Below are 15,099 nucleotides of genomic sequence, written 5' to 3' on the forward strand. Positions count from 1 at the left end.
TTTGGTTTCCATATTTCTGTCCCCAGAATCTAATATTGGGTCATCATTACTCTGTTTATAAATTTGAGAATCGAATAAATGTGACTGTTACAGTCTGATAATATGAACTGAAACAGTGATAGGAATGGAAGATATTAATTTGAGAGAAATTTTAGTGAAAAATCAGTAGAACTTGATGGCCAATTAGATAAGTTGAGTCACTGAGAAGAATTAGGAATAATAGTAATGGTTAATAATAATATATATATATATATATATATATATATATATATATATATATATATATAGACTTTCTTAGTCAGGCACTTTTCTAAGTGCTTTACTTATATGAATCCTCATCGCAGCTCTTTGAGGCGAGTACTGTTATCATTCCCATTTTATAGGTGAAGGCTTGGCCAGAGAAGTAACTTGCCTCTAGTCATGCAGCTAAGAAGCGGCAGAACTAGCATGATGAACATGAACAGTCTGATGCTAATGAACACACTCTTAACCACTATTGAGAATGATTGTGGTTCTCACTTGGATGTTTATGATAACAGTTTGCTGCTCACACAGTACTTTTACTTGCATTCTCTGAGATCTGTACAGCAACACAAGTTCCATTCATAATCCATTTAAAGATCATGGGAATGTGGAGAATATTCTGGTGGCAGGCTAGACAAGGGCCTTTCAGATACATTGATTTATCTCCCTTTTTTCTGCCTCCAAAGCCAATTCAGGGAAAGTAGCAGCTCTAATGTGATAGTCTCTTGGCCTCTTCCTACTTTTAATTTCTAGATTAGTCTGATGGGTAATTTTATAGAACTCCCACTTGACTATTGAGATTTCCAAAGAAAAGAAGGAATATTCAATTGTATCTGCTGTGGTACACTGCTTCATTGTCACATCTACTAAATTTTATGATACCTTCCTATCACAGACAGCTCTGTGCAGGCTGGGGCAGTACAGAGAGCTCTAGAACATTGCTTGTTCTTAACATTCTAATGACCATGTGAGGGAGATGTACATCCAGAAAAACCAAATAGCTACATAAGTTGTTCTATAACGACTATATACAAAAGTGTCATTGAAGACGTGATCACTATTCGATGGAGAAGATAGAGAAAACCTAGAAAATATGGAATTCAAGCTGAACCTTAGAATTAAATGGAGAAAAGGGTGAGGGTAAGGCTTATGAATAAAAGATGACCTGTTTCTTAATGTATAAAGAATATGTGGAGTAATTTGGAGTAGTTTGTCTTTAACGGGGAGTTCTTAGAGGAGATAAATATGATGATGTGGAAAGGGATCAAGTTGTGAAGAACTCACTGTTAGGCAGGTTTAGACTTTACTTGATTTCCCTGAATAAATTAATTCAGGGAAATTCAGGCTGAGGCCTATTTAAAATATATATATTTTTTATGTGTATGTGTATTATATATATCTGTATATATACAGATATATATATATATATATCTGTGTGTATATATATATATATATATATAGAGAGAGAGAGAGAGAGAGAGAGAGAGAGAGAGAGAGAAATACACACACACACATATATACATACTAGAGGCCTGGTGCACAAGATTTGTACATAGGTAGGGTCCCTAGGTCTGACTGGAGATCAGAGCCAATCTGTGGGGCAACCAGCAGGGTGGTCAGGGGGCCCCGCTGGCACCTGCCTTGGCTGGCCTGGGGCCTGGGGCTGAGGGCAGGTCCTGTGTCGAGCATCTGCCCCATGGTGGTCACTGCGAATCATAGCGACTGGTTGTTCCACTGGTCATTCTGCCGTTCAGTCAATTTGCATATTAGGCTTTTATATGGAATATATACATGTATATACATATATGTGTGTGTGTGTATATATATATATATAATTGATATTAGAGAGGAAGGGAGAGGGAAATATCAATGATGAGAGAGAAGCATTGATCAGCTGCCTCCTGCATGACCCCTACTGTGGATAGAGCCTGAAAAGGCTTGTGCTTTTGACAGGAGTCAAACCTGGAACCCTTCAGTTCGCAGGCCGACACTCTATCCACTGAACCAAACCAGCTAGGGTCTGAGGCCTGTTTTAAAATAAGAAGAGTAAATATTAATTCAGTGCTTATTTCATGGGATTTTTTATGGTTCTAGTCTCTGTACTAGCCAAATAAGGATTGGCTAGTACAGAGCCAATAGCAGCATTTAAGAAATGCAGTGTTTCAGGCCTATCTTCTATATATACAAAAACCTAAGCCGACAAACAACCAAATGATCAAATGCTATGTCGTGCACTGACCACCAGGGGGCAGACATTCAACGCAGGAGCTACCCCCTGGTGGTCAGTGTGCTCCCATAGCGGTAGTGCTGCTCAGCTAACAGATCAGTCCAGGCAGCCCACCAGCCCAGCAGCAGACACTCTCTCCCTCAGTAGTCCTGCAGGTCCAATCTCTGGAGAATGGGCCAGGCATTGATGGGTCAGCGTCACCAGCACAATCCCAACAGTGCCGTCGGCACCACTGCCACTTCCCCTCCCTAGACACTCCACAAGGAAGAAACGATATAAAAGCAGCCACCAGGGGGCTCCCGACAACCAGCACAAATGTCAGTGGGACAGATCTGGATCCTGGGCCTGCAAGGGTATCTCACCACCTGCCTGGAGGGCCAATCCCATCCCAGACCTTCCTCCTCCCCCCACCTCCCACTCACCCCCTTGGAATGGGTGCCAGACACAGGGCTCAAGGCTGGCGAGCGCTGCTGCCATGGCATGAGCCGCTCCCAATCAGAACTGACTGGGAAGGGGCCGGCGGCAGGAGAAGCGGGGCCAGGATAAGCAGGAGTGGCAGGGAGGAGCGGCAGGTGGCGGTGGAATGCCGGTTTTGGCCCAATCCCTGCAGGCCATGCTGAGGGACCCCACCAGTGCATGAATTTGTGCACCGGGCCTCTAGTTGTGAGTACAAATCTTCATTTTAACAAGATTCCCAAGTGACTTGTATATTCACTAAAAACTGAAAAATACTGCTAGAGTGAGGAGTCATTTGATTCTGTTATTCTAAGTGAAATTTTTATAACTAGGAACATATTTTTCAACAGAAACTAAGGAATAGTAATTAGGGTTTCAGCTTATGCCATAAAGGCCTAAATCAGAGGTTCTCAACCTGTGGGTCGTGACCCCTTTGGAAGTCAAATGACCCTTTCACAGGGGTCGCCTAAGACCATCGGAAAACACATATTGTTTTTGTGATTAATCACTATGCATTAATTATGTTCAATTTGTAATAATGAAATTGGGGGTCACCACTACATGAGGAACTGTATTAAAGGGTCACAGCATTAGGAAGGTTGAGAGCCACTGGCCTAAATGATTCATAATTAGAAATACTCTGTGGGAGCTAATGCTTAATTTCCAAATGAGGCAGTAACTGCTGAAATGAAAACCAAAAAACCGACATATTTTGCTTAGGAAAGAGAAGAAGGAAGATGAATCTGTCACATTGCTAAGTGTTAGATTAGACAAGGTGTGACTCAAGGTCAGTGACTGGGGAGTCCCGATCCTATCATATCTGGAGCACTAGATTTTAGAGCAGAGGTACTCAACCTGTGGGTCGCGACCCCTTTGGCGGTCAAATGACCCTTTCACAGGGGTCGCCTAAGACCATCCTGCATATCAGATATTTACATTATGATTCATAACAGTGGCAACATTACAGTTATGAAGTAGCAACGAAAATAATTTTATGGTTGGGTCACAACATGAGGAACTGTATTTAAAGGGCCAGAAGGTTGAGAACCACTGTTTTAGAGAATAACAGCTGTGTTGGTAGGAGAGCTCTAGGATACTTGTAGCAAATTCTCTCTTCCTTAACATACAGGCAGCCTTCATTCAGGAAAAGAACTGATTATTTTCCTAAATTACACAGTTTCTAAGATACATTGTCAAGTAAAAAAACCACAGTGGATAGTAGTATGTATAATATGTTAATGTAAAATATTGGGTTATTTTGCACATGAAAAAATGTACACACTGGAAAAAAATTCTAGAAATGAAATTATTGTTATGTTGCTAGATTTTATATAATTCTCTATAAATATTGTGCCAATTTACACTGCCACCAATATACATAAAAATGCTACATTATATAGCCAACTATTTTATCTTTGCCAAGGTGAGTTAAAAAATGGTATTCAATGTTGTTTTAATGTGTATCCCTCTAAATGGAGAGATTGAGTATCTTTAAATTTATTTAAAAGCCGTGTATATGAAGTATTCATATTCGTTGCCACTTTTTCTACTAGGGTATTTCTTTTCCTTTCTTATTTATAGGAATTATTAATATATTAGAAAGAAGTCAGCCCTTTATGATATGCGTAGCACACCTTTTTGGAAAACACAGGCCTAGAGATAGATACTTAATTTGCTGCTAACCCAATATTTTCTTAGTACAGTGATTACCAAGGGGATAGGGTGGGGTATGTCTCTTTTGAAAAGCATGTTCAATATTGTAGTTTTATATTTGGAAAGCACACAGAAAAAGTTTTATAACATAAAATGTTAAGAAAGTAAAGCTTGCTGAAATACTCTTTGCTGGTGTGACAAGGTTAAAACCGATTGAAAATGTATCTAAGAATGTGATTAGATTAAAAAATTTATATATAATACTGTTGTGAGAAACCACAAAACTGTTTTAAAAAGAATGTCCTGGTATTATTCCCATTCTTTCCACTAGGTTACCACCAAAGAACATGATTTTGGTCTAGGGGCTCCAGTTTCCGAAGCTGGAAAATACCAGAATACTCTCCAGCTAGAACAACAAGTGAGAACTCAAGATAAATTCATCTCTACACTGAAATTACAGGTTGCATTTAATTTACATATGTATTTATTTCCCTGAATTAATTTTGGCTGGGGCCTATTTTAAAATAAGAAGGCAGAGAACATTAATTCAGTGCTGGCTTATGGTTTTATTTTCTGGGTCTAAAATCATTTCATTTTTATCTTAACCATTTTGGTACACAGAGTCTGAGTCAGTGAGTGCCAACTGTGTGCCAGGTGTTTTATGAGGTGCTTTCAAGTACATAATCTTACTTCATCCCAACCTTGTGAAACTTCTATTTTACAGACACGGACGCTGAAGTTCCAAGAGGTTAAAGAATTATGATACTGGACTAATGAATGACAGAGCTAGGATTTATTGGAATTCCCAAGTTAGTTAGGATTTAAATGCAGTTCTCTGAACTCCAAGTTGAGCATTGTTTCTCTTCTCCTGGTGCCTAATCTGTAGGGTAGCTATTAATTAAGGTCATTGAAAGAAATTGCCTCTTGTAGGAAGAAGGAGTAGACTTACTTTTCCATAATCCTCTTACTTAGTACAGCTAAAAACCCTGAACATTATGTATGAAACAAGCATAGAACACTGAAAGGCGGGAGGAAGAAGGAAGACTGACTAGGGACCCCAACATACCAAGAATGACACGTTAGTGAGTTCCTAGATTTTTCTTTTTTTTGCTCCATATATTCCAGAATGCTCAGAAACAACAATGGATGCAGACAAAAAACAGTCTCAGAAAGTCGGTCTGTCTCTAGCCAGAGGACTAGGAAAGGGACAGCCTAGCAAGGAAGACTACTTTTAGACAGTAACTGCCTGCTCTAAGCAACACAGTGGAAAACCCATAGCCCCCTTCTGCCCACAAAGACTAGGAGCCTAGCCGGTTATCCTTGCCAGGCTGTAACCAGAAGCCCCAGCTGCACCTCATACCCTCCTCTCCCCCCCACCAACTTCTCCATCTCCACAAGGTGCTGTCAAAGAAGAAGGCTGAGTTGGACACCAAGACTTTTGTGCCCACAAGGCAGTAAGGGAAGTTCCCAACCCCTTTGTGTGTGTGAAGCACATGGGGAGCCTACAAGCACCTACCCCCACCGGGTGGTGTGAAGTGCCTCCTTTTCTCCTTGCTGGAGTGGTGTCCGAGGAGAATATGCAGAGTTAGGGCTTTACCAGGACCCAGCACGAACAAGTCCACCCACCCACGGTGGCAGTGGTGGACATGTGAGAGCAGTAGCGAGGCACCTCTGTTCTTCCTGCTGTTGTGGTATCAGCAGAGGCCCAGTGAGGAGCCTGAACTTCCATCCCTGTCCAGCAGGAACAAGGAGCTTCACCTTCTCCAGGTATCCATGGAAGCCTCGGGTAAAATTGGACTCCCTCCCCCCGCCTCCCCAAGCAGGAACAAAGCAGTGTCCCTCTTCTCTAGCTGGAGCAGTGTCACAGGAAGCCCACTAAAACACAGGATCCAGAGTCTTAGAATACCAAGTTTCAATTAAAAGAAAAAATCGCTCCTCATCCTAAAAATCAGGAAGATCTCAATTTCAATGAGAAAAGACAAGATGTGACAACACAGTGATGAGTTAGATATTATAATGATCTGACAAGGATTTTGAATCAGGCAAGAATTTTATGAGTGTTTCAGCAAGCAATTTTGATTATTTCTAAGGCACACAAAAGAAAATGGAGATAAAGAAGAACCAAATGGAAATTTTGGAAATTACCAAGTTGTTTTCAGTAAGTGAATGGATAAGTAAACTGTCGTGCATCCATAGAATGGAATTATAAAAAGAGATGAGTTGCCCTAACCGGTTTGGCTCAGTGGATAGAGCATCGGCCTGTGGACTGAAAGGTCCCAGGTTTGATTCCAGTCAAGGGCATGTACCTTGGTTGCAGGCACATACCCCTGTAGGAGGTGTGCAGGAGGCAGCTGATCGATGTTTCTCTCTCATCGATGTTTCTAACTCTCTATCCCTCTCCCTTCCTCTCTGTAAAAAATCAATAAAATATATTTTTTAAATAAATAAATAAATAAATAAAAAGAGATGAGTTGTTAAGCCACAATAAAACATAAAGGAACATTGAAAGTATATAACTAGGAGAAAAAAGTCAATCTGAAAAGGTTACATACTCTGATTCCAACTATATGACCTTCTGGAAAAGACAAAACACAGACATTAGAAAGAGCACCCGCTGCTAGTGATTTGAGAGGAGGGAGTGATGAATGGAGCACAGGTGATTTCTAGGTCAGTGAACTATTTTGTATGATACAATAATGATGGATACATGTCAGTATACATTTGTCAGAACCCAAAGAATGAACACTAATCTAAGCTATGGACTTTAGTTAATGATAATGTATTGATGTTGGCTTATCAATTGTATCAAGATGTAAATAAGAGGGGAGAGTGAGTGTGTATGTTTGAGGTGGAGAAACGAAAGGTATGTGGGAAATCTCTGTAATTCCCTGTCAGTTTTTCTATAAACCTAAAACTGCACTAATTTTTTGAGTACAAGTCTTCTACCTCCTTGATTAAGTTTATTCCTAAGTATCTTATTTCTTTTGTTGCAGTAGTAAATGTGTGGGGGTTTTTTAAATTATTCTTTCTGGTAGTTCATTATTGGTGCATAAAAATGCTCCTAATTTCTGAATTTTAATTTTGTATCCAGCTACTTTGGGAAATTATTTATTTTATTTAGTAGTTTTTCGGTGGAATTGTTTCTGTGTACATCTCATGTGCAAATAATGATAGTTTTACTTCCTCCTTTCCAATTTGGATGCCTTCTATTTCTTTTTCTTGTCTGATTGCTATGGCTAGGACTTCCAGTTATATGTTGAATAATGTGGTGAAAGTTGAAATCACTGCCTTGTTCCTGATCTTAAGGGATACACTTTTAGTTTTTGCCCATTTAGTGTGATGTTGGCTGTAGGTTTGTCATATATAGCCTTTATTATGTTGAGGTGTGATTCCTCTTCCCATTTTGCTGAGGGTTTTTATCATAAACTAGTGGCCCGGTGCACAGATCATGCACATTGAAAGGAAATTAATAAGAAGAAATATTTTAATATTGCTATTTGCCCTTTTCTCTATAATAGAAGTGTCAGAGATAAAAGAAAAATAGTAAAATGTATATAAAAATAATATATAAATTGATTAATAAGCAATAACAACATGCTATTACAACACAAAGACATGATATAAAAACAATAAAACATGATATAAAAATAACATTGATAAAAACAATGACTGATAAATTAATTGAACTTATTCTAATATCTCCCTGTATACCACATCAAGAGTAAAAACACTTTCAGAGTACTTGACTAATTTCCTTTGTGATGAAGTATTTACAACTTTAATGTTCCAGTTCTTTGAACTCGAGATAAAGCAACATATAACTGACCATGTCCAAAAACTGGTTCAGGTAGGAACATTCCTACTCTGTCTAGATTGGTGTCAGCAAGAGCTTTATACGTATCACGCATGCATGAGTCAACTTAGCCTTCCATAGATATAGAATAAACTTGCTTAATTAGACCTGCTTTCTGATTTAGCTAAAGTTTTTCCAACCCATTGAAGCACCCCAACTTCTCTTTCAGGTAATTGTCAGCAACACAGCAGTAAATATCAACACGAATCAGATTATTATTGTAAATTATGCAGGACCCAGCACAAACAAGTCCACCCACCCACGGTGGCAGTGGTGGACATGTGAGAGCAGTAGCGAGGCACCTCTGCTCTTCCTGCTCTTGTGGTATCAGCAGAGGCTCAATGAGGAGCCTGAACTTCCATCCCTGTCCAGCAGGAACAAAGAGCTTCACCTTCTCCAGGTGTCCATGGAAGCCTCGGGTAAAATTGGACTCCCTCCCCCCCCGCCTCCCCAAGCAGGAACAAAGCAGTGTCCCTCTTCTCTAGCTGGAGCAGGGAAAACAAAGGGTAACATATTTAACTGCAGCAGTGTTTGACTATATTCTGTGCAGTGAGAAAACCTGAAGTCATTTTCAAGGTTCACCATTTCTTACTTCTTTTCAGTTGGGCCAACTTTCTAAGCTTTCTAAATCTCTGTTTTCTGGCTAATGAAAAGAAAATAGGATTCCACCAAGTTTCCTATCTACCTACTCCAAGACTTCTGTGAGGATCAAATGAGATGAGGCACAGGAAAATGCTTCACAGCCATTTGGTTATAGTGTTAAATGTTTCCACCTGGCTGTGAAGCAAGTTGTGTTCCTGGGCTGCAGAAACTCCAAGGTGGCTAGTTCCTAGGGAGAGGAAACTGGGTGTGGCTACATGATGTCATTACCCAGACAGACACTTAGCATATTAACCCTTTGTATATATAGATGGGTGCTGGATTTTATCAGATGTTTTTTCTGCATCTATTCATATGATCATGTGATTTTTATTTTTAATTTTGTTTATGCGATATATCACATTTATTGATTTGCAAATATTGTACCTGTCTGCATCCCTGTAATAAATCTGACTTGGCTATGGTGTATGATCTTTTTAATGTATTGTTGGATCCAGTTTGCTAATATTTTGTTGAGTATTTTAACATCGATGTTCATTGGTGATATTGGTCTATAATTTTCTTTCTTAGTAGTGTCTTTGGTTTTGAAACTAGGATAATGCTGGTCTCATAAAAAGAGATTGGAAGACTTCCCTACTCTTGAATTTCTTGGAACAGTTTCAGAAGGATAGGTATTAGCTCTTCTTTGAATGTTTGATAAAATTCCCTTGTGAAGCCAATTGCTCCAGGACTTTTGTTTGCTGGGAGTTTTTTTGTTTGTTTGTTTTTTATTTCTGCTTCAATTTCATTAGTTGTAATCAGTTTATTCAGGTTTTCTTATTCTTCCTAGTTTATTTTTGGAAGGTTGTGTGTTTTTAGGACTTAGTCTATTTTGTCCACAATGTCCAGTTGGTTAGCATAGTACTTTTTTAAAAAATATATATTTTATTGATTTTTTTACAGAGAGGAAGGGAGGGGGATAGAGAGTTAGAAACATTGATGAGAGAGAAACATCGATCAGCTGCCTCCTGCACACCTCCTACTGGGGATGTGCCCATAACCAAGGTACAAGCCCTTGACCAGAATCGAACCTGGGACCTTTCAGTCCACAGGCCAATGCTCTATCCACTGAGCCAAACCAGTTAGGGCGGCATAGTACTTTCTTACAATCTTTCATATTTCTTTGGTGTCAGTTATTCTCCTTTCAATTTTGATTTTTTATTTATTTGTGTCCTCTTTTTTTTTCTTGATGAGTCTGGTTAAAAGTTTGTCAGTCTTCTTTATTGTTTCAAAGAACCAGCTTTTAATTTCATTGATCTTTTGTATTGTTTTGTTTGTTTGTTTGTGTGTGTGTGTTTTTTTTTTAGTCTCTTCTGTCATTTATTTCTGCTCTGATCTTTATTATTTCCTCCCTTATATTCTGGGCTTTGTTTGTTGTTGTTTTTCCAAGTTCTTTTAGGTATAGTGTTAGATTGTTTATTGGAGATTTTTCCTGCTTCCTGAGGTTGGCCTCTAATTCTCTAAACCAGAGATCCTCAAACTTTTTAAACAGGGGGTCAGTTCACTGTCACTCAGACATTCCACACATACATATTGCGGGCCCGGGACAAGTCGGCTGCTAATCAGGACAGGCAGCGGCGGCAAAAACACCTGGCGGGCCAGATAAATGTTTTCGGTGGGCCGCATCTGGCCCGCGGGCCGCAGTTTGAGGACCCCTGCTCTTAACTTCACCCCCAGGACTGTTTTTGCTGTACCCCAGAGATTTGGGTTTGTTGTGTGTTTATTTTCATTTGTTTCCATGTAATTTTTTATTTATTCCTATATCTCATTGTTAACCCATTCATTGTTTAATAACATGCTATTTAGCCTCCATGTATTTGAACGTTTTTCAGCGTTTTTTATTGCAGTTGAATTCTAGTTTTGTGTCTTTGTGATCCAAGAAGATGCATAATATGATTTCAACCTTCTTAAACTTGTTAAGACTTATTTTGTGTCCTAACATGTGCTCTATCTTTGAGAATGTTCCATGTGCTCTTGAGAAGATTGTGTTTTCTGCTGCTTTAGTATGAATTCCTTTGTAAATATCAATTCAATTCATTCGATCTAGTGTATCATTTAAGGTTGCTATTGCCTGTTGATTTTTTGTCGGGAAGATCAATTGATAGTGGGATTTAAAAATTCTCTATTATGACTGTATTGCTATCAATATCTCCCTTAATGTCCACCAAGATTTGCTTTATATATTTAGGTGCTCCTATGTTGGGATGCATATATGTTTACAAAGGTAGTATCCTCTTGTTGGATCGATCCCTTCAGTATTATGTAATGACCTTGTTTGTCTCTTTTATGCCCTTTGTTTAGAAGTCTAGTTTGTCACATATAAGTATTTCAGTTTTGTGGTGGTGTTTTTTCTATTGGCATGGAATATTTTTTCTATCTCTTCACTTTTGGTCTGTGTTACTTTTATTCTAAAGTGAGTCTCTTGTAGACAGCATATATGTTTTCTTAGTAAAAGATATGCTGTATCTTTTTATTGGAGGATTTAATCCTTTTATATTTGAGCTTATTGACTAGAGGCCTGGTGCACAAGATTCATGCACTGGTGGGGGGTGTGGCCTGCGGGGATCGGCCTGCGGGGATCAGCCTGCTATGGGAGCACAGCTCATCCCGGTCAGCTGAGTGGCTGTGGACCCACCCTCTGAGCGGCTGCTCCCTGGTCCGGCATCTTCCATGGAGCCAGAGCACTTGCCTCTCCAGGGGACCTGGTCAGGGACAATAGCACTGAGAGGTGGTGGAGTAGGCCTCAGTCCCGTGGTGGCCACGAATCCGCCTCCCAGCCTCCAGGGTCAGCTCTGCGAGCCTGGCGGCAGCACTGCACAGCCTGCGAGCATCTGGAGGAGGCAGCAGGGAGCAAGGAAGAGGAGCCTGGGGCAAGGAGGTCATGATTGCAGCCTGGGTTCCTGCCCATTGGCCCGGGGTTTGCAGCGGGAGCAGCCACTCCTCCTGGTCAGCTGAGCTGTGCTCCCACTGTGGTAGCACACTATCACCAGGGGGCATCTCCTGCGTTGAGTGTCTGCCCCCTGCTGGTCAGTGTGCATCATAGTGACCGGTTGACCAGTCGTTCTGGTTGTTCCACCGTTCAGTCACTGGGCTTTTATTATATAAGATAGCTACTTATTTATTGCAATTTTATTCTTTATACCTATGTTTCCCCTCTCTTGAATTTTTTCCTTTCTTTTTCTTAAAGTAGCCCCTTTACATTTCTTATAATACTGATTTGGTGGTAATAAACTTTTTTATTTTTTTGGTCTGAGAAGTCCTTTAATTTCAATTTTAAGTTATAGCCTTGCTGGATAGAGTAGTCTTCTTTGTAGTCCTTGTTTTTTTTATCACTTTGAATATTTGATGCCAGTCTCTTTTGTTCTGAAGTGTTTCTGTTGAGAAATCAGGTGACAGCTTTATGGGAGTCCCTTTGTAGGTCTTTCTGACTTTTAAGATTATCTCTTTGTCTTTAACATTTGGCATTTTAATTATGTGTCTTGGTGTGGGGGTCTTTGGGTTCACCTTGATTGGGATTCTCTGTGCTTCCTGAACTTGTGTGACTTTTCCCTTCACCAGGTTATGGAAGTTTTTAGCTGTTATTACTTCAAATAGGTTCTCTATCCATTGCTTACTCTCTTATCCTTATAGTACCCCTATTATGTGGGTATTGTTATGCTTGATGCTATCACAGAGGTCACTTAGACTTACTCGTTTAAAAAATTCTCTTTTCTTTTGATGTTCTGCTTGGGTGCTTACTGTTAACTTCTAAATCACAGATTTGATACTCTGCTTCATCTAACTTGCTGTTTATTCCTTCTAGTGTATTCTTTATTTCAGATAATTATATTCTTCATTTCTGACTGGTTCTTTTTTTATGGTTTCTTTGTCCTTTTTAATGCTTATATCTCTTTATTTAAGTTCTCACTGAGATCATCCATTCTCCCCCTAAGGTCCTTGTGCATCCTTGTAACCATTGTTTTAAACTCCGCATCTAATGTTTTGGTTGCTTCTTTTTATTTAATTCTTCTCTGGTGATTTCTCTTGTCCTTTCATTTGAAACATATTTCTTTGTCTCTCCATTTTGTTTCTGTGTATTAGGTAGATTTGTTATGGGTCCCAAACTTGTTATGATGGCTTTGTGATGAAGGTGTTTTGTCAGGCTCAGTGGAACAATATTTTAGATCACCTGAGCTCCATGTTTCAGGTATGTTTCTTGTGGGTTATGTGCACCCACTTGTAGTTGAGCCTTGAATATTTTTAGGCCATTCATGAGTGGAGTTAATTCTTCATGCTGACTGACTGTAAGGGGAAACCTCAATCATCCTGTGTGAGACACTGCAGAAGTGTCCCTCTCAAAATAGAGTTGTTCCCTGCAGGGTCTGGTGCCTGCCCGAATCCCGTTTTGTGTGTGCCACTTGTGTGGCTAGTTGGGTCTTGCTCTGGTATAGTCTGATGCTCACCATTGGTTGTGTTGGTTCTAGATCCACTCGGGCAAGGTTCACATACCAGTACAGGTCAGACATGGTATATAACCAGCCTTGGGCTACCTGTCTGGAGTTACCACCCAGTTCACCGTTTGTGGTTGTGTCTACTGGGTCTGGGTGTGCATTGGAGGGGCCAATCTGTGTATAAGTTTTGGCGTCCTCTAGCTTAGAGTTGGGGGCAGATCTGTAAAAGGCTCGAGGCTTCCTGAGGTCTATCTCTGCCTGTCAGTTACTCCTACTACTCCTGAGGTTGCCTTGTCTTCCTCCTTCCAAAGAAAGACTGTAGTGTGGGCTCAGGTTGACCACAAATTAGAGGCCCTTCCATAGGTAGCAAGCCTGGTATGGTGGTGGGGCATCTGGGGTTGGGAGGTCAGGGCCAGTGGGTCCCCTACTTCGGGGTCATAAGGTCAGGCAACTAATGAGGGGAAAGTGATCCCTCCTCTATAGCCAAACTACTCAGTCCATCCCAGAGTCTCTAACAATAGTTTCCTAAGGAGGGGCATGCCACAGGTTCAGGTTGGGTACAGCCAGCACGCCCGCCCATCTACAGGAGTAAACTCAGCCATCCTGGGCTCAGGGGGACAGATCAAGTCTCCTTTGGGGGTGATGCCAGCATAGATCACAGGAGGAAGCTAAGCACATCATCTTGGTCCCAGACAATAGCCTCCAAGTTCCTCACACCTAGAATGTTCCAGCTCTGAGCCGTTCTCCCTTCCCCCATCAGAACTGAGACTAGCTGGGCGCGGTATCTGGAACTTGGTAGGGCTGGTCCAAACAGTCTCCTGTTGGGGGTGTTGCCCACAAGCCTGTAGGAGGGGGCAGGCACTTTTTCACCTTCCCAGGGTAGTGCAAGCTAAAGGATAATGCAGGCTAAGCTAGTAAAGAGAAAGGAGTGCCCCCTGCCCTGGCAATGTGGTGTGTACCACAGCACCTGGCTGTCTGGTTCCTGTACAAAAGCTTCCCCAGAAAACATACTCTGAAGGTTCCAGCTCTGCATTGCACTCCTGTTTTCCTATGTAGGTGAACTCAGCAGGACAGGACCCACCGAGTGATTCAGCAGCTGGGGGGAAGGGCACCAGCTCTGCACTCGAGATGGGGGAGACTTGTCCTTTTTCTAAAGCTGTACATTTTAGTCACTGAGTCTCCGCTAAGAACCTCCCTAGAAAAAGAGGGTCAGGAAAGTCCAGGCTGGGTGACACCTCCAGATGACCTGAGTTTGGCAAACTGCCCTAGCCAGCAGTTGGGGCCAGACAGTGTACTCCTCAGGCTGGTGCTGTGACCATAGGAGTTCTCATTCCTGGGAAGATGGCATTTGGGTCTCCCAGGCAGACTGAATCCCCAGTGATTTTCACCACCAGATGCTATGCTATACGTGCTCTTCTTCCCATCCCTGTTGCTCTGGGTTTGGGATCCCTGTGGAGGGTGGCGCAGAGTTTTGTAGCACAATACCCTTTGTCTTCTTACCCACCATATCTGGGTATGGAGGCTGGCCCTTTCCTTGCCTCTGCCCTTCTTACCAGTCTCTAGGTGGCTTATTCTGTAAATCCTTGGTTATAATATTTCATTTGGTTATTCAAGTTTATTGCTCTACAATTTAGCTGTAAGTCTGGTTTAGGGCTGGGAGCAGGTGAATGTAGCTTCCACCTATTCTGCCATCTTGGAATCCACTTTTAGTCATTTTTTAAAGGTCAACTTTTTAAAGAGTAACTTCTTCCATTATTTATTCCATAAAAATGTTTTGAAGATTTACAATTGTGTTATCTATTGCTATGTATCAAATT

General features: G+C 40.9%; 1 protein-coding gene across 1 annotated transcript in view; it reads left to right on the forward strand.

Annotated features, from left to right (window-relative positions):
* The window catches only part of LOC308525816 (testis-specific gene 10 protein-like), a gene marked incomplete at its 3' end in the record, with an annotated part of 115,002 nt that overhangs the window by 11,482 nt on the left and 88,421 nt on the right, over positions 1-15,099 (forward strand). The window contains exon 2 of the mRNA XM_081100663.1: positions 4,692-4,820. The remainder of the gene's footprint in view (positions 1-4,691; positions 4,821-15,099) is intronic.

Source organism: Myotis nattereri (assembly GCF_964212035.1).
Source record: "Myotis nattereri genome assembly, chromosome: 10".
NCBI classification, from domain to species: domain Eukaryota; kingdom Metazoa; phylum Chordata; class Mammalia; order Chiroptera; family Vespertilionidae; genus Myotis; species Myotis nattereri.